Source organism: Aedes aegypti, chromosome 3 (assembly GCF_002204515.2).
Source record: "Aedes aegypti strain LVP_AGWG chromosome 3, AaegL5.0 Primary Assembly, whole genome shotgun sequence".
Classification (NCBI taxonomy): Eukaryota; Metazoa; Arthropoda; class Insecta; order Diptera; family Culicidae; genus Aedes; species Aedes aegypti.
Window position 1 is genome coordinate 79,356,409 of NC_035109.1, and position 24,168 is coordinate 79,380,576.

A 24,168-nucleotide genomic window follows, 5' to 3' on the forward strand; every position below is an offset into this window, starting at 1 on the left:
TGGGAGGAGGAAGTATTGTCGGAGGAGTGGATGGAAGGTGTCGTCCCATCTACAAAAAGGGCGACAAGTTGGATTGCGCGAATTATCGTGTGCCGCCTACAAGGTACTCTCCTAAATTCTATCACCAATTGCGAGAGAATTCGTTGAGCAATATCAGGCAGGTTTTATGGGCGAACGAACAACAACGGATCAAATATTCGCCATCCGCTAGTTGTTGCAGAAATGCCGCGAATACAATGTACCATCACATCATTTATTCGACGATTTTAAATCGGCCTATGATACAATCGATCGAGATCAGCTATGGCAGATTATGCACGAATACGGTTTCCCTGACAAACTTATAAGATTGATCAAGGCGACGATGGAGCGAGTGATGTGCGTAGTCCGAGTATCAGGAACACTCTCGAGTCCCTTCGAATCTCACAGAGGGTTACGGCAAGTGATGGCCTTTCGTGTTTACTGTTCAAAATTGCTTTAGAGGGTGTTGTAAGAAGAGCGGAGATAGACACGAGTGGCACGATCTTCAGAAAGTCCGTTCAGTAACTTGGTTTCGCCGGCGACACTGATATTGTTGCACGCATCTGATGGGCTGGTGGAGACTCGACTGTATGATATATGCTTTTCGGCTACGCAGTCTTAATTTTTACAACGACTTATTATTTGCCCGCCACTTTGAGACGATGGCGGATACTTACATCCGACTGAGGGCTGAAGCTAGACGAATCTGACTGAACATCAATGTGTCGAAGATGAAGTACATGATAGCGAGGGGCTCAAGAGAAGACACGGTACGCCCCCACCTCTAGTTCATATTAACAGTGATGATATCTTTTGTGTTTGCCGATGAGAACACTCCAGAACTTCGGAGAATGGTAACTTATGGTAAGCGTTTTAAATAAAGGTGTTGATTAGGGCTGTTCAAAATTTTAAAATAATTTAAAATTCAATCTTCCATATGTTCCTTACCATCCTTACCATAAAAATAGTGTTCTGTGAAATTTTCAGCTTTCTAGGTGGTGATTTAAAGGTGGCCCAAAGACAGTGTAGGTTTATATGGAAATTACTATGGAGAAATTTTGAGATATGCTTCAAACACGCTAGTACTGTTATGTAAGTACAAGCCTACTATCCCATAGTAAAAAGTCATTCTTCAAACCATAGTTAATAAGTTTGCTGAAGAGAGAAATTCAATCCGACGGATAGAAGAAGAGATATTCTTGAGTTTATTTGCTATTTTTTAGCTTAATACGGGATTATAGCCCTGTAAACATGTACAAAAATCCCAAACAAAATTAGCTCAAAAGGAATTTGTTTCTTCAGCAACATCCTTCATTAAGATTTGAATAATGAGTTTTCAATATAGTATGATAAGTTTCTAATTACATTACAGTACTAGCGTGTTTGGAACATTTCTCTAAAGTTCTCCATAGTAATTTCCATATAAACCTACATTGTCTTTGGGCCACCTTTAAATCACCACCTAGAAAACTCAAAATTTCACGGAACACTATTTTTATGGTAAAGATAGTAGGGAGCATATGGGAGACCGGATTTTCAAACATTTTTAAAATTTGAATCGCCCTAGTGTTGATAGGTTGAGGTTAATGAGAAACAAATTGATCTGGTCTTCCAGGTCAAGGTGGCAAAACTCCGGATCCAACAGGAACTTTTTCAGCACATCCTTTACTGTTCTAACAAACCTCTCTGCCTGACCATTGCTGGAAGGATTGTACGGCGGGCTTTTCAGAACATTTATTCCCTGTTTTTTTAAAAAGGCAACAAAGGCCAGAGCATTGAAAGGAGGACCTCCGTCAGACACCAAAACATCAGGTAATCCAAATCTTGCAAATATAGCAACCAACTTCTTCAAGACCTTTCCACAATCCGTTCCGTTTTTCATCCAATCAAGTTCTACCCATTTGGAAAAAATATCCACTGTTAGCAAGAATGTATGATGTGCAAAGTAAAAAAAAAAATCAATGTGAATCCTGCTAAAAGGTCTTGTAGTTGGTATCCATTTGGAATCTATTTTATTTTTCGGAACCACCATCATGCTGTTGCACTCCTCACAATTTGTCACATACTTTTCTATGTCTGAATTTATACCAAACCAATAAACACTTTGCCTTGCCAGACGCTTCATTTTAACTACACCAGCATGATTAGCATGCAATAGCTTCAAAATGTGTTTCTTCATCAACATCGGTATGATAACTCTATTCTGATATAACAAACATCCATCAAAACGACTGCAAAAATGTATCATCTTTGGTTTTAGCTGCAACCTCCAAGCAATCTATAGGAAATCCCTTACTAAAGTTAATACTTTTAATCAGTTCTTTATCGAATTCATCAGGGACGGGTATATTCAAAGGAAAACGCGAACAAAAATCTGCGTTTCCCATTTTGTGTGAGCGTCTATAGTGAATTTCAAATTCGTAAATTGATAACTCCAGCATAAAACGTTGTAGTCTGGTTGCATAAATAGCATTATTACCGCTTTTCCCAAATATTCCCACTAGGGGCTTGTGATCGGTGTAAATTAAAAACATTTTCCCAAACAAAAATTTGTGGAATTTCTTTACTGTACACAACAAGGCAAGGGCTTCTAAATGAAGAATAGGATAATTCTTTTGCGCTGAATTCAACGAAAATGACGTAAAATATATTGGTTTCTCAATCCCCTCAATAATATGTGCCATTACACCTCCTAGTCCATATCCGGATGCATCAGACACTATCACTATCGGCTTATTTGGGTCGTAAAATTCTAGAAATTGAGTTTGTAATAAAGCGCTCTTACTTCCCTCGAAGGCCTTGTTGCAATTTTCATCCCAAGTATATTTAACATCTGGTTATGGTTCGATCCGCTAGCTTCCACCATGTTCACTGCATCCCTCTGCATGTTTTTAAGTTTGAAGCATTTTCGTTTAATATGACCCTTCAATCCGCAAAAAATACACGTCATTTGGGAATAATCAGGACGATTTCAGGAACGGTTCGCTTCCTCATTGCCTCGTCCTTGATTCTGCCATTGCTTTGCTTGAGTTGATTTACTTTGCCATTGTCGATTACGCCATTGCTCTTTCTGGTATGGAGAGTACCCCAATCTGTTCTTTACCGGTCCTCTATCGCGCTCCATTCCTCCATCACCCCTATTTGACTTATCCGCCAATTCAAATGTGGCTGCTAATCTCTTAAATCTTGAACTAGATGAGCCCCCCATAGTTTTCAATGCTGAGATATGCTCCAAACAGCTACCCCCAGCGCAATCCATATTTTTTGCATTATTTCTAGCAATTTCCCATGTCGCAATCATTTTTTCAGCGCCATCTAAAGTTGATTTCTCCTCGTTCAAAAGTCTTTGTTGAAGAACTTTGTCACGGATTCCCGCTACAATCCGATCTCTTATTGCCATTTCTTTAAATGTCTCAAAATTACAAAATTCGGCTTGAAGTTTAACCGAAAGTACAAAATCTTCCAGAGATGCGTCTGGCTGTTGCACCCTAATGTTGAATTTCAAACGTTGCACCAGATCAGACTCCGTCTTATCTAGGCGCGCTTTCAACTTTTTAACCATTTCATCATATGAAACTTTTTCTAAGTCAGTATTAGGGTACAACAATTTCAATTCTTTGAAAATTACTGGTCCACTCAATGTAATGAAATGGTCCCTTTTAGCATCATCCGCAACTTTATTCATATTGAAGAAAAATCGAAGTCTATCAACCCAATCCGTTAACGAACTACCCCTACGATAGGGCTCCAAAGTAGTCGTGAAATTTGATTGGGCCATTTTGTATGGAATGAAAGCAAGAAGTTTCTTGATTGCACAATACTCACTTAGTGTTCACTGAAAATTTCAACTTATGCTCACAATCACGTCCCAAAAGAAAATGAAAATGCAAACTCACCAGAACCGTTCTTTCAGCCTTTGCCGACCTCTGTTAATACTCGCAGCTATGCCCGTTGGCAACCTCACGACTTGCGCTATCGAACTAACCAGATGGGGATACGGAATATCCGACAATCCCCGGTCAAGCAGCAAAACTAATCCATCCAGCAATGACACAATGGCAACAGTCGTAAACCACCCTGGGAAAAAGAAAGGAACTCTCTTAATCAATTATATAGAAATAGTTTCAATTCTCTTTCGTCTTTCTTTTTAGTTTCTTGTCCCATTATTTCATCTAGAGAAAAGAAATCATGTACAATAAAATCTTGCAGCGTCCAAAATGGCGCCAGACAAAATGTATGATGCGTAATATTTCTGCCGATTGGCGTGATCGTTAATCAGTAGTAGGTAAGTGATAAATACAAGCCAATAATTTTAACGAATCACGATGAACAACCTCGCAGAATTTGTACTGAGGCTTTACCAATGCAATGAAATGCCAACCAAAAACTGCGCCTTTCTACAGCTTTTCGCGCTTTTAGCAGCACGTGACCTTCACTCGTGCGGTCTGCTCCAACTCGTCCAACTCAATGTAGAGATATTTTCACCACTGCCCTTTAGGCCGGAATCTTAATATCACTATGTGAATTTTTATCGCTCGTCGCCACTTTTTGTGTTTGCCGATGAGAACACTCCAGAACTTCGGAGAATGGTAACTTGTGGTAAGCGTTTTAAATAAAGGTGTTGATAGGTTGAGGTTTTAGCCAAGACTGACTCATGGTTGTATTTTCGATTAATTTATCTATGGCAGATCAACCGATCGACTGCCGAATACATCGTATTCCGTTAAACGATTTTTGCTCGGTAATTCGCCCATTCGCTTACACTCTAAATGTGTACACCACAATATCGAGGTTATCGAAGAATTCTTCTACTTGGGCTACCCGGTGATCATCGTCAACGGCACCAGCAGAGAAATCCAGAGACGCATCGTTGCTGGAAATCTTGCCTACTTTGGACTCCGCAGAACGCTCTAATCGAGCAAAGTTTGCCATCGCACGAAGTTAACCATCTACAAGACGCTGATTAGACCGGTACTCCTCTATGGGCACGAAACATAGACCCTACGTGCAGAGAATCAACGCGCCCTTATTGGTGTTTTCGAACGGAAGGTGTTGCGTACCATCTACGGTGGAGTGCAGATGGAAGACGGAACGTGGAGAAGGCGAATGAACCATGAATTGAGCCAGCTGCTGGAAGAACCAACCATCGTCCACCTCGCAAAAATCGGGAGGCTGCAGTGGGCCGGGCATGTCACCAGAATGTCGGATAACAACGCGGTGAAAATGGTTCTTGAAAACAATCCGACCGGCACAAGACGACGTGGTGCGCAGCGAATAAGATGGGTCAATCAAGTTGAGGACGAACTGTGGACCCTTCGCAGAATGCGTGCTGGCGACCGGCAGCCATGGACCGAGTCTAATGGAGACGTCTCCTACGTACAGCAGAGGCCACCCAGGCCTTAGCCTGACTGGTAAGGTAAGTTATGTTTGCCATTGAAAAGTGTAAAAGTGTGATTTGATTGCGAAAACATAGATAATTCAGAAACAGGATTATAGAGTCTGCATCAAACTAGCCGTAAGTATGGTATAGGTACATTTTTTGCTTTTATTTTAAAAGGCAATAACTTGTTCTTCTATCGCATCCAGAACAGTTATTTTAATTGGATATTAAAGTGCAGAAGCATCGTTTCAAGTCTATGAAATGACATTTTAACGAACTACACCATTGACCACCTTCTGAAATACCAAAGACACTAGGAAGGAAGGAAGAAAGGATACTGAGAAGACACGGTTACCAAAAAAATAAATGATGTTACATCAGTACCTCATAAAAGATTGTTTTGCTTTTTTTGCTGATATTGCAGTTTTGAGAATACCGAGATTGTCAGTTTTCAAACCGAGTTTATCAGTTTCAGTTTGTAAACCGAGATCAATGCTGAGCGGTCGGCTGTGCGGATCTCGGTTTTAGAAAGCCGAGTTTGGCATTTAATTCTAAGTGTGTTCAGCGTTTGCTTCTTCCTCTTCGACATACGATGTGGGTGGCCATGGGGTCAGATCATACTTTAGGAAAAGACCCTCGGTAATAACCCTCAGCTTTTCAGCACATGTTCCAACCGGCATTATTGGGCCCTTGACTTTCGCCATGACCACTCGATAAGCGTTTCCCAGGGGTTGGTGTCAGCTGCTCGACATATCTCCTTGTAGCAGTCAGACTTGCTTAGCGCAATCTCGCTTTTAAAAACAGCTCTGGCTGCTTTGAATACGACCTTTTGCTCCTCTTTGACTTCTACGTTCCTTGCTCCCTGGTAACGCCTTCTGGGTTTAAGGCAATCAGCGCGGAGGGCATCGAGTGCCTCATTCAACCAGCTCGGGTTGTGAGGCTCCCATTTTCGTGGCATCGTTGTATCACATACCCTTGCCATCACTGTTATCAGCCCAACCGCATTCAAGTTCAGGGCATCGCTGTCATGTCGGTGCGAAGTGCCTCAACGAAAAGATCTTTGTCGAAAGCCTTCGGCTTCCACTGCCGGTCGCCAATTGTGTTCCTCTGCACTGCCGCAGTGTTTCGCTGGCCAATCCTGTAGCGTGTCGCCTGGTGATCGCTATTGGTGTACTCTTCGCTTACCTTCCAGTTCATGTTGCCCACCAGTTATGGGCTACAAAATATTAGGTCGATGATCGACTCCTGTCCATTTTTCCGAAATGTGCTATGTGCCTTCGGTGCACAATCGTACGTCGAGCTTTGCTAGAGCCTCTGGTAGGTTGTAACTTCTGGCATTGGTAAACCTGCTACACACTCCGAAAAAATCATGCGATTTTACGTCTTTTAAATGCACACATCTTTCAGAACCCATTTTTACGTTATTTCATCACTAACATCATGTCATAATGTGATTTACGTCCGGAGTGATTTTCATTATTTTTAAGAGTGTACCCTACTGATTTTCGACCAACTAGCTCGTCGGTCAACTCCTCCAACATCCGACTAAATACTTCGAGCGTCCATATTGAAGGCGTGTAGTCACTGCAAAAGTAGATTCCGTTTTGGCGAGCACGATACGGTTCAGCTATTATCGTAACGCCACCCTTAGTTTCTGTTGTCAACTGCCACAACAGTTACTGTGCGGTGTCGCAGTGATTCAGGTTGATCTGCGCTGCCTCCGTTATTATTGGGCTGCGACGCACAGCAATTAAAGCTGCCCGTCGAATGGGTGATTCATCCTCCGGTGAACAGAGCAAGCACCTTGGTCGTTTCTTGAAGTATTTCTCAAAGTATCCTCTTTCTCCACATTTCCTGCACATTTCGGTTCTGTCCGGACCTTTATAGCTCGCCGCCGGGTGTCCGAAGTCTATGCACTTAAAGGATCGCGTCGGTGGCCTACCTGCTCGTTTGACGAGTCTCAGTGGGCGTATCGACCAGCCAATTCTCATATTGCCTATCACCACCGAGTCCACTGCTCGCCGTGTCAACTGGTAGCCAAATCATCACTGACAGTGTGCCGTCGGACGACTTCCTCAGACGGATTACCATAGCCTCCTCTCTAAGGTTGCTTGCATACGCAGCTCCTCACTCACCTCGTCCACGGTTGTTATCTCGTCCTTATATCTACACTCAACATCTGCTTCCTTAGTAAGTGCTCTTACGTCCGTCTCGTTCGCCAAAGATTTCGCAACAGCTCCTGATATACCGAGCTCTTGATCGCTGGGTCGCTCATCAGCTACAACAGCATCTCCCTTTTCTGAGCGCGTCGCGTTCTAACCACGTCTTCTCCAAGGTCCTTCAGGTTCGGATCGTCCTTAACTTTTCGAAGTATATCTGCGTACGTTGTTTGATCTTTTTCCTTCAGAAGTATGACATCCCCCTTCGACCACTTACTGTCATATTTCTTCTACACCTTATCTTTCTTTTTTTTTAATTTTATCTTTGGCGTTGACGACGGTTTGCCATCCGTCATCGTTCCCTTCCTTTTCCGGTACACCTTTTCCTTGCTTGTTGTGCTGTTTTGTCAACCTTGAATTTTCAGGTTGTTGCGATCTTTAAGCAGCACTGTTGCTCGATTTTGGTGTGTACACTGGACTCTGAATCCCAAATCCTCCTTGTTGTCCTTGTGCCTCACATTGATTCGAGCTACTGCTATACATCGGTAGATTCTCCGTGGTATACACCGGTGATCGTGGCACCTCACCGCTTTTCTGGAACGCGCTCGCGTCCTGAACTCCTGCTGTGCATTGTATTGGCATTGGTTTGGAAATTCTCTATTTCAGTGGGTCTGTCCTCTAAGCCTACTTTCACCAGCTAAGGTGACGGGTTTAGAATGTACTTGGAGGTCTGCAAAGGTTTTAACGGGACGGGGACAACCGTAACATTAACCCACTTTCCGTGTCAGGGATGTGTCCCCGCCACGTCCTAAGCAACCTCCCCTTGGGCTGTCTGGAAACCGGTAAACCGGATCCAGGGCCCACTTAAGCCCATTGGAGGTTTTTCATTGGCGCTAGGGAACAAGAATCGTCTTTCTTACTATTGAACGAACATTTTAATCTTAAATGTTCAATTTATTTTGAACACAATAGAGAAATGTAACAAACCATCAAGTTTATTGTTTTAAATTTCATACCAACATGAACAGCTTCAGCGATAGTTAAGTTCCTGAACATTGCATCAATCGTTTGATTTAATTACCTAGTTAAGAAATCAAAATCAGAGTAAGACACTCTACCAGACGTAGATACATTTCGGGGATTTTCCATTGATGAAGAGGCGGAATTGGAATTACCTGTGGCGATTTGAAATAAATCCGCTCCCCTGGATTGGTCAGACATATGAAGTTATTGGTTAGACATATGAAGTTGGACATATGAAGTTATCAAGAAATTTATGAGCACAGATGTATAGCGTTGCACAAACATTTCCTTAAATTTATTGAAATCAGTTTGAAACCGGTTCGAGAATAGCTTCCTCAGGATCTAAGAGTGACCCTCCTTTCTATCGATCTGAAATAATCATGATCAATATTCTACCAGACGACTGTGAAACACCGAAACGATATGTTGCATTTCGTATTTCTCGCCAATTTTGCCAAAAATGCAGTTAAACTGGTTTCAAAGAAGCTCGTCTGGATTGGCGGAGTAGTCGAGATGGTTGAATGAATATTAAATGGTCAGGATCGAAATTCTGATAGAAAGTGAATTTTAAATGATGCTTCGCATCGAATCACATAGGGAAAGTGTACCAGTTATGGCTATAGCGGTTCCCTATTTGGCCATACGTGTTTTCTCGAAAACTTTCACATTTTCAATATTTTTGAATGTGTTAACATCAAGATATATTTGATAGGGTCGATGTACCAATAGCCGCATAGCTAAGAATAGAAATTTGTATAAAATCCAAAAATAACGCTAGCGCATTATTTTTACATCATCTGGAAGCTTTTTATCTTGGTTTTGTGGGAAAAATATGAAAACTACGAAAACTCAAATGTTTGTATTTATTATCGCGTGTGCCACTTTAGGAATACATGTGCCTCTTGTAGCACTATTTCTAATTTCTGTTCGTATAATAGCACTAGCATCAAGGCGTTGGCAAAATACTTATCAAAACCGTATTTTTACAAAACTTTTATATTTTTCCTATAAAGTGTGGAACAGAAGCTTTCGTTTGATGTAAAAAAACTTAATTCATTACTTATTTCGTATGATAAAAAATAGTTTCTCTCTGTAGTGCTACTATAGCAACAATAGGGGGATTCTTTTTTATTTCCTTCAAAGTGGGTCCAAGGGTCTCAGATTTTCATGAAACTTTTCCACAGGCAGGGCTCATCGATATATGAATAAAACAAATTGAAGAAAATTCAGAGTCGCTTATTTTCCCGGAAAACTCAGTTGGAATTTTTTTGTTTTCCTCTGGCACTACTTACTTTGAAAAATCATAACTCAAGAACGAAGCATCGTAGAAACAAAGTTTTTTTTTTATGAAAATGAAAGCAAAATTTCTCAGGAATAAAAAATATATTAACTGGAAAAAGTTTTCCACAAAATTTTTCACCGTTGAGAAAATTCGTAAAGAAAAGCCGGAAAAACTATGCTCCAACTCGTGGAAAATTTTCAAAAAAGATATTTTTGAGAAGGTAATTTCATAAGCTTTAATCGCTGAAATTTTTGAAATGTACTTTTTTTCGTTTTTGAGTTATGGCCAATTTTGTGGGAAATGACCATATAAGCCTTTTCTTTGAAATATGGGTTTCAATCGAAGCATCGGAAAAACAAAGATTTTTTATCAAAGCAATTGCAAATTTTCTAAAACATCTGAAAAAAGATATGAGATTGGTTTTAATGAAGAATAAGTCGGAATGGATGATATTTTTCATGAAAAATTACACCGCTAAGAAAAACTGAAAAAAACTGTTTCTGCCTCAATTTTTCATTACACTGAAAAGGGATTCTTTCTTTTCTATGGAACAAATAAGATTATTATTATTTTTTTTTAATTTTATGTATTCAATTATTCAGTATATAACTTACATTTTCATCTTAATACTATCTATTTTTCAATCGGGAAAATTGTCTTTGGTTGCTAACACCAGAAGATATTCGTTTCTTTATATTATTAAGAACAAAGCATGCTGTTTTTTCTTGATTTTCATGTGCATCTGAGAATTCACAAGCAAAAATGCTTCGTTCGTCTTTTGGTATAAATGAATGATATTTTTTTGTTCCAGGAATTGGAACAAGGTTAGAAAATCTTTCCTGAAGAAATTTTTCTGCCTCTGAATAGTCATTTTCAGTTACATGGATAAATTCCCAATCTTTTTAAATTGGTCTTTCACCTTGAAACTTGTTCCTCAAACACCATTCCTTCTGCAAGATCCATTACGGGAGCCTTCTGGTTAATCATAATCATGCACTTCATGCAGTTTTTCATCTTTTCCGTAATCCACCGAACTCTATTCGAATGAAACTTGGTCATGAGGCCATGGCTAATCGAGCGTAAATTTGTCCTTACTGATTTGTGGCCGTCCAGTCCGAAGGGGTTACAGTATAGCGAATAGTATTCGTAGTATTGAACTTTGTCCATTTCAACAGCTTCGGTAATTACGAGTAATATACAACTGACAACACTTGCACTTTCTCACTACTCTTTGTTAGTTTTTTGGTAAACTTATGATTCTCAAGCCATTTCAACGCTTCAAACCAGAATTGGTAAATACCTAATTGCCATATTGTCTACCCATTGATTTAAGGTGAAGATGAATCGAAGCCAAATCTCGAATTTTCAAGAGCACAAATTTGGAAAACTGAAGACCCGTTTGAGCTCAAAACTTAATCGATTAGTCACCACCCGCTAGTGACCAATTGATTAAGTTTTCAGCTTAAACGGATGTTCGGTTCTCCAGATCCGTGCTCTTGAAAATTTGAGGTTTGGCTTCGATTCATCTTCACTTTAACTGTCAATTTTGTAGTTACCTAACAGGTAGCTGGAAAAAATGCCTACATTCCCAACAAACATTTTAATCGAATAAGAGTTGAACAAACCATTGTAAAGCTTATTCTAGCTGAATAAACTGTTATTCAGTTACTAATGTTACTTGGGTTATGATTGAAGAAATCTTTGTTTTTACGCTGTTTCGTTCTTAAGTAGTTTTGTTTATAAACTTATAAATTTGAAAATAAGCTTTATAAACTTAAAAATGTATAAATTTGTAAACAGCTCATCTTGGCAATATTTGATCATGTTTTAGGAACGAAAAGTGTGCGTATTTAAAACATGTTTAGGATTGGATCTTATTGATCGCTTTTTTCAAATATACTTTGTTTGTGAACTGGAATAGCTAATCGGGTTATCATTATTTATTTTCCTTAACGGTGAAAAATGACCTGGGAAACTTATTCCATTTCAAAAAATCTCAAAGTTTTGAGAAAATTTGATTCCGATTTGACAAAAAAATGTTTCTGTGACGCTTTTATCTTCAGTTATGATTTTCGAACGAAAAGACTTGTACGAGAAATCTGGGTATTTTTCACAAAACTATGACCAAACGCAGGAATTAAAAAGTAGTACATCTTAAAAATTTTAGTGATTGAAGTTTATAAAATTCTGTTCTCAAAAATATTTCTTGGAAAATCTTACACGAGTGGGAACATAGTTTTCCTGGCTTTTCTTTACGAATTTTCTCAACGGTAGAAAATTTTGCGGAAAACTTTTTCCAGGTAACATTTTTTTCTATTCCTTAGAAAATTTGCTTTCATTTTCATAAAAATAAAACTTTGTTTCTACGATGCTTCTTTCTTGAGCTATGATTTTTCAAAGAAAAGGCTCAAAATGACACATTTCCACATTTTTTACAAAATTGGCCATAACTCAAAAACGAAAAAAATACCATTTCAAAAATTTCAGCGATTAAAGCTTATAAAATTACCTTCTCAAAAATATTTTTTTGAAAATTTTCCACGAGTTGGAGCATAGTTTTTCCGGCTTTTCTTTACAAATTTTCTTAACGGTGAAAAATTTTGTGGAAAACTTTTTCCAGTTATTTTTTTTTTATTCCTAAGAAAATTTGCTTTCATTTTTATAAAAAAAACTTTGTTTCTATAATGCTTCGTTCTTGAGTTATGATTTTTCAAAGAAAAGGCTCAAAATGGCACATTTGCACATTTTTTACAAAATTGGCCATAGCTCCTGACCTTCATGACAAAAAATGTTTTGGAAAGATTTATAGCAAAACGGCCGTAAAAAGCCACTAGGGCGACTATATGGGACTGTCCACTAAGGGAACACCGACCCTACTACTTAAACCATTGAATGATTAAGAATTTGAAGATAATCAAATGGCGAAATAGGGAACCATTATGTCCATAGCTGGTACACCTACCCTATTTCTTTCACTTTTCTAGAAATGGCCTGAACCGGTTTACAAAGAAACTCGTTTAGAGTCCGGAAGTAATTAAATGACCTTGAAATGAAGCTTGCAAATTCGAAAATTCTCACGTGAGATTTGCGTCAAAATGCATACTGTTCTGAAAATTACCGGGATGCGATGCCAAAAGAACTCGTCTGGAGGGTGTGTCAAAATTTTGCAATACATATACCTAACAATACTGCTAGCTTCAATTGCCAGTTATGCAACAAGGATGTTCCCCTCTTTCTAGCTCTATACGCTCATAAAATAATTCCGAACCTTGGTAACTACTGAAAAATTGAGCCTTTGAGAGATGGGGTTTAACTTGGTAGATCGTTTCAGGGAATAATTTACGTAATGTATTGCTCAGAGTTTCAAAATGCAGAAACGGATGGATAAAAAAACAATGGATGACAAAAAATGTATTGCAATTGTATTATTTTTGTTTTAAACATAGCTCGTTTCGCATTTGTAAGCAGAACTCAGTGGTGAGTGAAATATAATTCTGTTTTGAATTTGTTCAAATTTAAAACATAACACAATTTTCTATAAACATCAGAAGAAAAATGTAGTCCTATGGAAGTGTTGAATTATGTTGTGTTGAGAACACAAATTATGTTATACTTCAGTATGACACGCTAAAATTCAGTCCGTGCTGCCGAATGTCTATAGATGATATCTGTGTCTTTTTTGAATCCACATGGGACAGTTATGATTTTATGGGTAATTTATGATTGACAATCCCCACCCCCAGGGGATTTGATTGCTCTGATATATTATCTATCAAAAAATGTATATGCCCAGGTATTTCAAATCGCAAAGACAGTTCTTACCACTTTATTAAAAACGGTTCGAAACCGGTTCGAGAGGAGCTTCTTTAACAGCCGATAGCGACCCTCATATCTTATGGTCTGAAATATGCATAATCAATATTCCGCCAGACGACAGTGAAATGATATGTTGCATTTCGTATTTCTCCCTAACTTTGCTATATTTAATCAAAACTGCAAAAAAAAAAAAAAAATGCAACCAAACCGGTTCCAAAGAAGCCCATCAGGATTTATGGAGAGGTCAAGTGGCCTTGGAATGGTCTGAAATGGTCAGGATTTGATTGGAAATTAATTCGAAATTATGCGTCGCATCACAGAGCTTAATTCTTCTACTTTTCTACCGTTTTGATTCATATTACGGACACTTAAGGCCTCAGTGAAGTATAGCACAGCATAGAACATTCAAAATAAATCATTCTGTATGATTCCTCAGCGTTATCGAGCGCCGGAAGCCCTTAACTTTCAAATTATGGGTAAAGAATACGCTTCCGCAACTTGAATAATTTTAAATAAATCGAAATGTATAGCCTTTTGATGATTCTTATTCCGGACGAGTCCTCACTTTTGCCTCATATTCCGGACACTTTGATTCAAATTCCGGACATCTAATGAAAATCATTAATAGAAAAGTCAAATCATCAAATGAAATTGTTAAACCACTAAAGAGACGTCTAAGGCAGTTGTGCATTATAAATTTGCATAGATATTTATCAAAATAGCTTATTAAAACTAGCCTCGAAATTGAGAACTTTCGAACGGCAAAAATTGAAACATTTCGTGTGAAATGTTTCCCATACAAAGTAGAGTGTCCGGAATTAAAAGCTGTCCGTAATACGAATCAAAACGGTACTTGGTATGAATCGGATTCAGAGTCCAAAAGAGACTAACGGATCTTGAATCAAAACGGTCAAAATTGAGAAGTACTGTTCGGTTGTTTTAGGTAGTGTCAAACATTCAGGAGAAAGAGTTTGTTCACACAAAGTAGGAGAGTACGATGCACCCTGAATATAAGACACTAAATTTCAGTTTAACGACGTCTGATAAGAACAAAAACTAAAACGTGAGTTAGAATTGTAATCATTATGCAAATTTTTGATCGCGCCGATCATCTCAATCGAAAGACCCAACAAACTGAAAGTGAAAGGAAAACTGGTTTATTGGATCATTCAAATATGTAAATTTTTCGTTGCAGAACCAGACAACATCTTCTGTGATCTGCAAAAATTTCCGTATATCCCGTAGATCACATAATTATATGAGTACAATCGAGTTTCAAACGAAATCGAAAAATCAATTGATTGAAAACCAAATTCTCGAGGAATTTGCATAAAAAGCTTTTTGGTTACTTTTTTTACGACAGTTGCTTTGACAACGGGAATGACTGCATTTTTGTCGCAAATGGAAATATTCATAAGAACCGGTTTTGGCTCGCTGGATTACTTTTTTTCATTCTTTAGATGATTAACCAGGTGAATTAGCAGTGTAGTTCTCAAATGTTTGGTTGCAGCAATCAACCACCAAAACCTTTTAAGTAAATTATGCTGTTTCAAGATTTTTTCGGAAAATAACTTACCGTGTTTCAATTGAAAATAATTTGTGCGTGCAGTATCAACAAAGAAGTAGATTAACTGGGCTATAAAAACTGGCTTTAAAGTAGCGCTCCTGAGTTTTGCGTCTTCTTTGCGGGGTCTTGGAGACCTCTAGTACCACGCCTTGTTTTACCTGTCGGATTAGAAGCGAATGACATCTTTTCAAGGTTGGTGTGCAGAGTTCTCATAATATGATACTGCCGATTCTATAGGCGCGAGCGCTGTGTATATGATGCATTAAAAGCGAAAAAAAAAATACTTTAACGGTCGCAGATTTTTCTGGAGCCCAGAAAAAGCAAGATTTTTATAGATGATACTCTTCAATCTCCTTTATTTGTATTCAAAGTTGATTTAAGCTTTTAGCAAAAAGCAGAAGTATTTGATTTTTTATTTGTTTCATTTATAAGGCTTAGTGGAGCGGAAAGTATTGACCTTTTTTTAAAAATATCTCAATAAGGACGATAAACCAACCATATTTCAAAACTAACAAGTTCAAAAATATTGGTAACTATTTTCCCACGAATCTTGGTGCATTCAAATTTCAAATAGTTCTAGTTTCTACGAAAATTATGAACATCAATGAAACATCAAACAAAAAAAAAATATATACTTAGTGACAGATAATATGTGTATTCCCATGTCATCCGAAGATTCAGAACATTTCCGGCGTCCGGTTGCAAATATGCATGGTCAAATTTTCGGTCGAATGCTTCTGGATGCATTCAATTTCATCGATTCAAAACTTAAAAGCTTTGGATTTAAAACTTTAGTAGAAATTTTGCTTATCTCAATCATTATATCCCCTATACATCAATACATTTGAAACTATTAAATTTCAATAAGTCTTCCCACCTTTAGTAGAATCTCAATGAAGAGAATCAAAAAAGTATATGTGAGTAATTACTGTACCGTTTAATTTGCATTCACTGGATGCAATGGATTTGAGTATCTGACACTGAATTAGACTACAAGTGGCAAATATCTCAAGATTACATAAATGATCCTCCATAGAATATTGGACCCACTGAGTGAATGCGTATTTTAGGAACATACAATGATGAGAAAAACTTAAAAATCAAATTTCGAAAGGCTTTTTTTCTTATTTCTTTCATTTTTTATCTTTGCCCTGCCCGCGTATCCTTCCAGTTTTAGCTACCTTCACGATACTGGGTTCGCCGTAGAGTTGAGCGAGCTCGTGTTTCATCCTTCGCCGCCACACGCCGTTCTCCTGCACGCCGCCGAAGATCGTCCACTCGGCGTTCGAAAACTCCAAGCTCAAACGAACTTGAGTGTTCACCCGAGATCTTCACACAGTTTTGCACATCGTTGCTCTGATCAATCTTGTGAGCTTCCCGGGAAAGCTGTTCTCGTCCATGATTTTCCATAACTCTACGCGGTCGATACTGTCGTATGCCGCCTTGAAATCGATGAACAAATGGTGCGTAGGGACCTGGTACTCACGGCATTTCTGGAGGATTTGCCGTACGGAAAAGATCTGGTCCGTTGTCGAGCGGCCGTCGATGAAACCTGCTTGATAACTTCCCACGAACTCGTTTACTACAGGTGACAGACGACGGAAGATGATCTGGAATAATACTTTGTAGGCCGCATTTAGAATGGTGATCGCTCGAAAGTTCTCACAATCTAATTTGTCGCCTTTCTTGTAGATGGGGCATATTACCCCTTCCTTCCACTCCTCCGGTAGCTGTTCTGTTTCCCAGATTGTGCCTATCAGCCGGTACAGACAAATGGCCAACCTCTCCGGACCCATCTTTATGAGTTCAGCTCCGATACCATCCTTACCAGCAGCTTTGTTGTTCTTGATCTGGTGAATGGCATCCTTAACCTCCCTCAAAGTGGGGACTGGTTGGTTTCCATCTTCCGCAGTACTGACGAAGGAATTTCCTCCGTTGCTCCGTCCTTCATTGCCTGTGCTCTCAGCGCCATTCAGGAGCTCGTCGAAGTGGTGCTTCCACCTTTCGATCACCTCACGCTCGTCCGTCAGAATGCTCCCATCCTTATCCCTGCACATCTCGGCTCGCGGCACGAAGCCGTTGCGGGATGCGTTGAGCTTCTGATAGAACCTACGCGTTTCCTGAGACCGGCACAGCTGTTCCATCTCCTCGCACTCCGTCTCCTCCAGGCGGCGTTTTTTCTCCCGAAAGAGGCGGGTCTGCTGTTGCCGTTTCCGTTTATAGCGTTCCACGTTCTGCCGGGTCCCTTGCTGCAGCATGACCACCCGCGCTGCATTCTTCTCCTTCAAAACCTCCAGGCACTCCTCGTCGAACCAATCGTTCCGTCGACTCCGTCCCACGTACCCGACGTTGCTCTCAGCTGCATCGTTGATGGCTGCTTTTACTGTTCTCCAGCAGTCCTCAAGAGGGGCTTCGTCCAGCTCACCCTCTTCCGGTAATGCAGCCTCGAGGTGCTGCGCGTATGCCGCTGCGACATCCGGTTGCTTGAGCCGCTCTAGGTCATACCGGGGCGGCCGTCGGTACTGTACGTTGTTAACGACGGAGAGTTTTGGGCGCAGTTTGACCATCACCAGATAGTGGTCAGAGTCGATGTTAGCGCCACGATAGGTCCTGACGTCGATAATGTCGGAGAAGTGCCGACCATCAATCAGAACGTGGTCCATTTGCGATTCTGTCTGCTGTGGTGATCTCCAGGTGTATCGCTATGGAAGGCTGTGCTTGAAGTAGGTGCTACGAATGGTCATGTTCTTGGAGGCGACAAAATCAAATAGTCGTAGGCCGTTTTCGTTTGTCAGCCGGTGGGCGCTGAACTTTCCAATCGTTGGTCTGAATTCCTCCTTCTGGCCAACCTGAGCGTTTAGATCTCCTATTTTGACGTCGTGGCTTGGGCAGCTGTCGTACTCGCGTTCGAGCTGCGCGTAAAATGCGTCTTTATCATCATCAGTGCTTCCGGAGTGAGGGCTGTGCACGTTTATTATGCTGAAGTTGAGGAACCGGCCTTTGATACTCAACTTACACATTCTCCCATTGATTGGCCACCACCCGATCACGCGCCTCTGCATATCACCCATCACTTTAAAAGCTGTTCCCAGCTCATGTGTATTGCCGCAGCTCTGGAAGATGGTATGGTTGCCTCTAAACGTTCGCACCATTGATCCCTTCCAACAGACTTCCTGCAACGCTACGATGCCGAATCCGCGGTCCTTCAGCACGTCGGCGAGTATGCTCTCGTTGATTATTCGTTGCTTGATTTTTTTACGGCTGGCTTGCAGGGCCTGACACCAACCCCCTAGATTTCCGGAGAACCATTCCCCCTATATTTTCGGAGGACCATAGTTCGCAGTTTAGCTTAGAGTCCTTCTCTGGCACTCGGACGGTGATCAGCCGCCCCTGACATGGGGAACAGACGCTGTTGTGAGCCGCTCCTATCATGGAGTACAGATGCTCAAGGTTTGCAGAAGCAAAAGCAAAAGCAAACCCCCCCCCCTTCCCTGTCAGCATACGACAAAAGTTCCCACCGGGGGTTGGTTACCCGATCTTCCCTAAGGTTACTCCAACCCGGGAGCATCATGACAGCTGCAGTACAACGTCAATGTACCGAAAAATTTTGGTCCGTGGTACTGTCAAACTCAATGAAATCATGGAGTGTGCTCAAAATAGGGCGTAAACTAGAATTATGCTTGATGGACATAAACAAAGTTTTACATTTTTTGTTTGGCATTTGTAACATCATTATAAACGAGTGATCACTAAATAGCGATTCTCTAAAAGGATTTGTACGGTCATTGGGAAGATTTTGTATGGCCCACGAGCGAGTTTTGAATAGTGGTGTGATGTGGTCCTCATGCTGTAAGTTGCTTATAGTAACCGTTCCTTTGTTTACTAAATTATTTTTTGAACACTTGACAATTCAAAGCAAGACAAATTTGTTAGAGATCGTTTAAATATTACGTAACACAACAAGGGGAGGTAAGGGATATTTTGTAGTGTTTCGGTCCATACAATAAATTGAAATTTTCCATATAAAACCTGTTACTTCAGGGAGGGAGGGGGTTTAAATTGGCAAATTTATTCGTTACGTAATATTTGAACCATCCCTTAGATAATTAAGATAATCATTAATTTATGGGAAATTGACTGTAGTTATAAGCTTGAAATCAATCTGAGATTATATCAACTCGCAGTGCATTTTCTTTTGCGGATTTGAACACTTTTTTTTCTCATACTCACCACCAGATGTCTAAGTTTCAATCAGATAAGCTTATTGGATGAAGTATTCCGCTTTTACGAACGCTAGTATCACCAAAAATTAGCCCACTTTTACAAAAAGGGATCTAGTGATCTGACGTTTGACTTGGGTCGCTTGATATGGACTTATCCACCGGTGCACTCAATTTACTCAGTCCAAGAATTTTGACACTTGACCGCAACACGTGGGAAGCATCTACATGACCCGATAAAGTGTCAAATTTCTTTAACCGAGTGAATTTATCACACCGGTGGACAAGTCAATTGACCGGACCAAAGCCAAACGTCAATATGTTGGATCCCTACCAGAAAGTAAGCTAACTTTTGGCGGCCATTACCACTTCTAAAAAGCTGGATAGTTCATCCAATGGACTTATCCACGGTCTTCTTTTCTTGTTGATTTTTTCCGATCTAAATATGTTTACATACAATGACATCCACGAAAACACGAATGTTCACCGGATGAACAATGCGTGGATGAATGTGCAACGAAATCGTTTATTTTTCTGTATACATCGCCCGCAGTAAAGGTTTTCTTCACGCTGAAAGTTGCAGCGTGACGTCATCGTATCAGAGATGCATTTTGAACGCTCATGTTCTGTGAGCGTTCACAAATGTTCCTTTGATTGCTCTCGTGTTCATGTTCAGTTTTTGAACAAACGCAAGGATCACTAGACTGATCGCGGATTCGTGTTCTTCAAAATTTTTGACAAGCTCGCTTTTACTGCTTTGATCTACAGTCCCACGATTCCAACACACAATCTACATCTCTTGTGGATCCGTTGATTATGCCATGGCTGCGTCCCAACAAGGGAATGATACTCGCTAATTGAAACTAATGAAATCTGGGATGAACGGTCAAGAATCACGCATATAGATAGAAAACCATGTATTTTCGGAAATGTATATCCGTTTTTCGGCTTTGGTTTCGGAAAACCGGAAGACAGTTACGATCAGATTCGACGTGGATAAATTGCAGGCGTGGTAGCAATATTGAAAAGCTTGTTAGTAAATAGTGAATGTACATAATTTGTAATGCAATTAATTTCCTAGTATTCTGAAAATTCCTTTGAAAAATAAAGGCATCTTTTGAAAATAAAATCTATGTTTATTCAGGAATAAGTCAAAATTATCTTAAGACCGGTATTATATTTTGCGCTTTGAAGGAATGCTTTAAAGACCAATCGAATAATCGTGCCAATGAAAACTTCAGAATATGGGTCAAGGATTGACGATATAAGAGATGTTTTGAGAAGGGCCATCGCTCGGTCACTAAAGCGTCATTGATTGTTGATCGTTGTTTAGTTATTAGTACGACTCTGAAATAGAAATGATATTATATAAATAACTTTTCTTTGATTAAAAACAGTTTTTAACTTGAAAATAATGAACTGGAATGCGTCTGCATTTGCACCGTATTTGTATTGATGAAAACAACGAATGACGGTAACGGTTGCCACGCAATGAACAGAGTCCTGTGATCAAACGTAACAAATTGTTTGAACTTGAACACGGCTCTCGTGAGCACAAGGTTTGACCAGATCATGAACAGAACGCGTTCAAATGCATCTCTGCATCGTATATTAGTTCATAGGCTCATTTGATTGAAACTTAAACCTCTGGTGGTTGTGGTAACTGACGCTTGCCGATCAACTTCCGCGAAACGGTATGCGCTCGTCACAAAATCCGCTAACAAACTCATTCTCCATTCTAAATCCAATCAAAACCATTCCAATTTATTTCGAATTCAATAGAAATTTCAGTTTTTTTCACAGGGACCTTTCGCTACACAAAACGATCCTTGGAGACCTGTCGCCCCAAAACAAACCAATTCGAAGACCTGTCGCTTCGCAATATTTATCTTCGAAAACTTGTCGCTCTGAAAAAAATAACTCGAAGACCTGTCGCTTCGGAAATTTTCGACCAAGGAGACCTGTCGCTCCAAAATTGAAAACAAAACGAAGACCTGTCGCTTCGCATTTTTTTTTCACGGATACCTGTCGATCCGGAAAATTTCTCGTCGGATACCTGTCGATCCGGAAATTTATGTTCGGAGACCTGTCGCTCCGGCAAAATTCTAGTGAAGACCTGTCGCTTCAAACTATTTTAGTATGGAGATCTGTCGCTCCAGAAAAAAAACGAATTTTCCACTTCACAAAGCCTACCGACTGCGCCATTGTGGTAACTGACGCTTGCCGATCAACTTCCGCGAAACGGTATGCGCTCGTCACAAAATGAGAACAAGGTTCTAATCCGCATAGAAAAAAACTGCAAATAAAAAAATATCACTTTTCGACATAATTCGATTTCAAATAAAAAGATAAGGACACCGTCTTCAGCCATTTAGCTGCACGGAATGTAACTTAACACTAGACAATGGATAAGGATGCTCCAGTGGCACAGATGAGAAACATTCCTGACGAAACGTTTCAATGGCTGAAGCGGAAATCGAACCCACACCCAATGACACGATGCGCTTGAATGCCTAACGACGCTAACCACACGGCCACGAGGCCCACAATATTATATTTTATTTCATGTTACGGCCAGCGCTTTCTTTTTAGGGCATAAAAGCGATCCACAAATCAGTTAGGCTGTATTGTAAGTAATTTCTTATAGATTACTTTTCCGCAAAACAAAGCACTAACACGTCAATTAATCTTTTCACCGAACGAATTGGTACGCTTTTAAGTTCATTTGGTGCTTAAACTTGGTGATTTTATCAAATTTATTTCCATAGGCAGAGCAAAATATCAGACTCGCCCTTATTTCATTTCATTCCATTCGTTGTTTTGCACCGTCAACAACGAAACAAAATTCCGATCTGCCATAGTGAAAAATTGTGCCGGCAGCGGTGGATGGCCCCATTGTTTACGTTGAAAGTAGGTACGTGAAAATTGCGTTATCTGTCACTTCGCGGGGGGGTTGGGTTACTCGTACCCCGGCCAGTACCGTGAGGAGGTAGGGATAGGAGTTGCTGGGCAAGAGGCTAAGGACCGCACAGAGGGGTCTATTTTATTCCTTCAGGTACGCGAGGTACCAATGGTACGCCATGCCCAGCCATTTACCAACCATAAACGAAACAAATCATGCGGAATCTTATTCGCGATTTCCGACCGCTCCGACATAGCACTTCACTTCATGCGTGTTACTAACTCTCTCTAATTCTTCTCTCTTCTATTATCCTGCTGTTTTTATGAAGAGCAAAAAGTGACGCCACTATTTGCTCCGCATAAAAACAGAGGGAAAGTAAAAGAAAGTATTAATGCGCGCATCAATGATCTACGCCACCTGAGTAAATCCTAAACATTGAGGACTTGCTCCGCGAAAATGCTTTTTTTACATTTGTGTGCAGTAGAGTTGCAGCGTGGGCTATGCCGTTTCTGTTCGAAACTTCGTGAAATTCCGTTTTATTCCGTTTGTATCCAATTTCGTGAACAAATTTTGAAAATTTAGCGAAACTAAATTGTAAAATAAAAATTCCGCCTGTATGTGTTCGTGAAATTCCGCAGAATTTCGTTTTGAAGCGTAGATGACGGAATCATTTGGCATTTCGCTTACCCTTAGCAAAAAGCGTCACCCTTTTTGACACCCTTCTTCGTTGATTCCTTCGAAGGACAAAATCGAGCGATATGCACGAATCTACCACAGCAACGGCATTTTGCACCCTTGAACGAGAAATTGTTAGATCCGCTATGCTTGTTTTTTCCAGGTCCCTTGGACAGAAACGCTGGATCGACGGTTGTCGATGACTGTTGAACCTTCTGTAATAGCTTCGTTTTCATTACATCGCAAATAGGGTCCTAAAGGCCTGTCCCAATCTTAGTGCCAAACGATTAAGTTTGGGCCAGGAACACATGTTTACTCAATTTTTTAGTGTTTTTTTTTTTGATTAAGTCCAAAAACATTTTTTTAGCTTTTGTCATACTCCTTGGCTTAAACTCAAATTTTGGATGTATTTTGCTTTCCGTGTCCCTTCCGAAATATCAGATAGGAACAAACCCAGTGTTAAAACTAAAAGCGTTGTGGTGTTTTTGTCGATAAGGCGAACGTTAAACATGATCTTAAGTGTCTAGGTTCATTTATGGACCTAATTTTTAAATAGAAATTTAAATATATATAGTCGTTATTTGAGCGGGAAAAATTGCTAAAGTAGTTGCAGTAACATGCTTTTTCGTGTTATTAAATAAAAACAAGATTTCATCAAACATTTTAGGACCCTATTATCGCTGTTCCAGAGTTCTCTAATGCTATGACCATTGACTTGTACGTTTCCGGTAATCTAGCGAGATGCAGCATTCCGAGCCATTTATCGTCGATCTTCGAGCCGACTCCATTCTGTGTTTATTTTGATGCTCCAAATATGTGCATGAAAATTAACTTAAATTTACAACATTTTTTAGCTGTGTACGAATGCAAAAACGGCAACTTTGGCAAAGAAAGCTCTCAGTTTATAACTGTAGAACTGCTCATAAGAACACTAAGCTGAGAAGCAGGCTCTGTCCCAGTGAGGACGTAATGTCAAGAAGAAGAAGACAAGTCCGCAGCGCAAATTTTCCAGGTGTGCTAGTTTTCGTGGCCGTATGTGGACGGTACTAAAGTGAAGTTTATTCTATAAACTTTTATTCTAGTCTTAAGGACATATCCCCATGAGTACCAAAATGGCCTCTAA

At 40.0% G+C, this 24,168-nt stretch overlaps 1 long non-coding RNA gene across 1 annotated transcript; it reads right to left on the reverse strand.

The window, feature by feature from the left end:
* Positions 1-20,583: 20,583 nt before the first annotated feature.
* On the reverse strand, positions 20,584-21,008 carry LOC110678999. Its single transcript, XR_002502123.1, has 2 exons — positions 20,874-21,008; positions 20,584-20,815 (listed from the first exon to the last, which is right to left on the reverse strand). It is a non-coding gene; the product is annotated as an uncharacterized LOC110678999 (long non-coding RNA).
* Between the last annotated feature and the right edge of the window lie 3,160 nt (positions 21,009-24,168).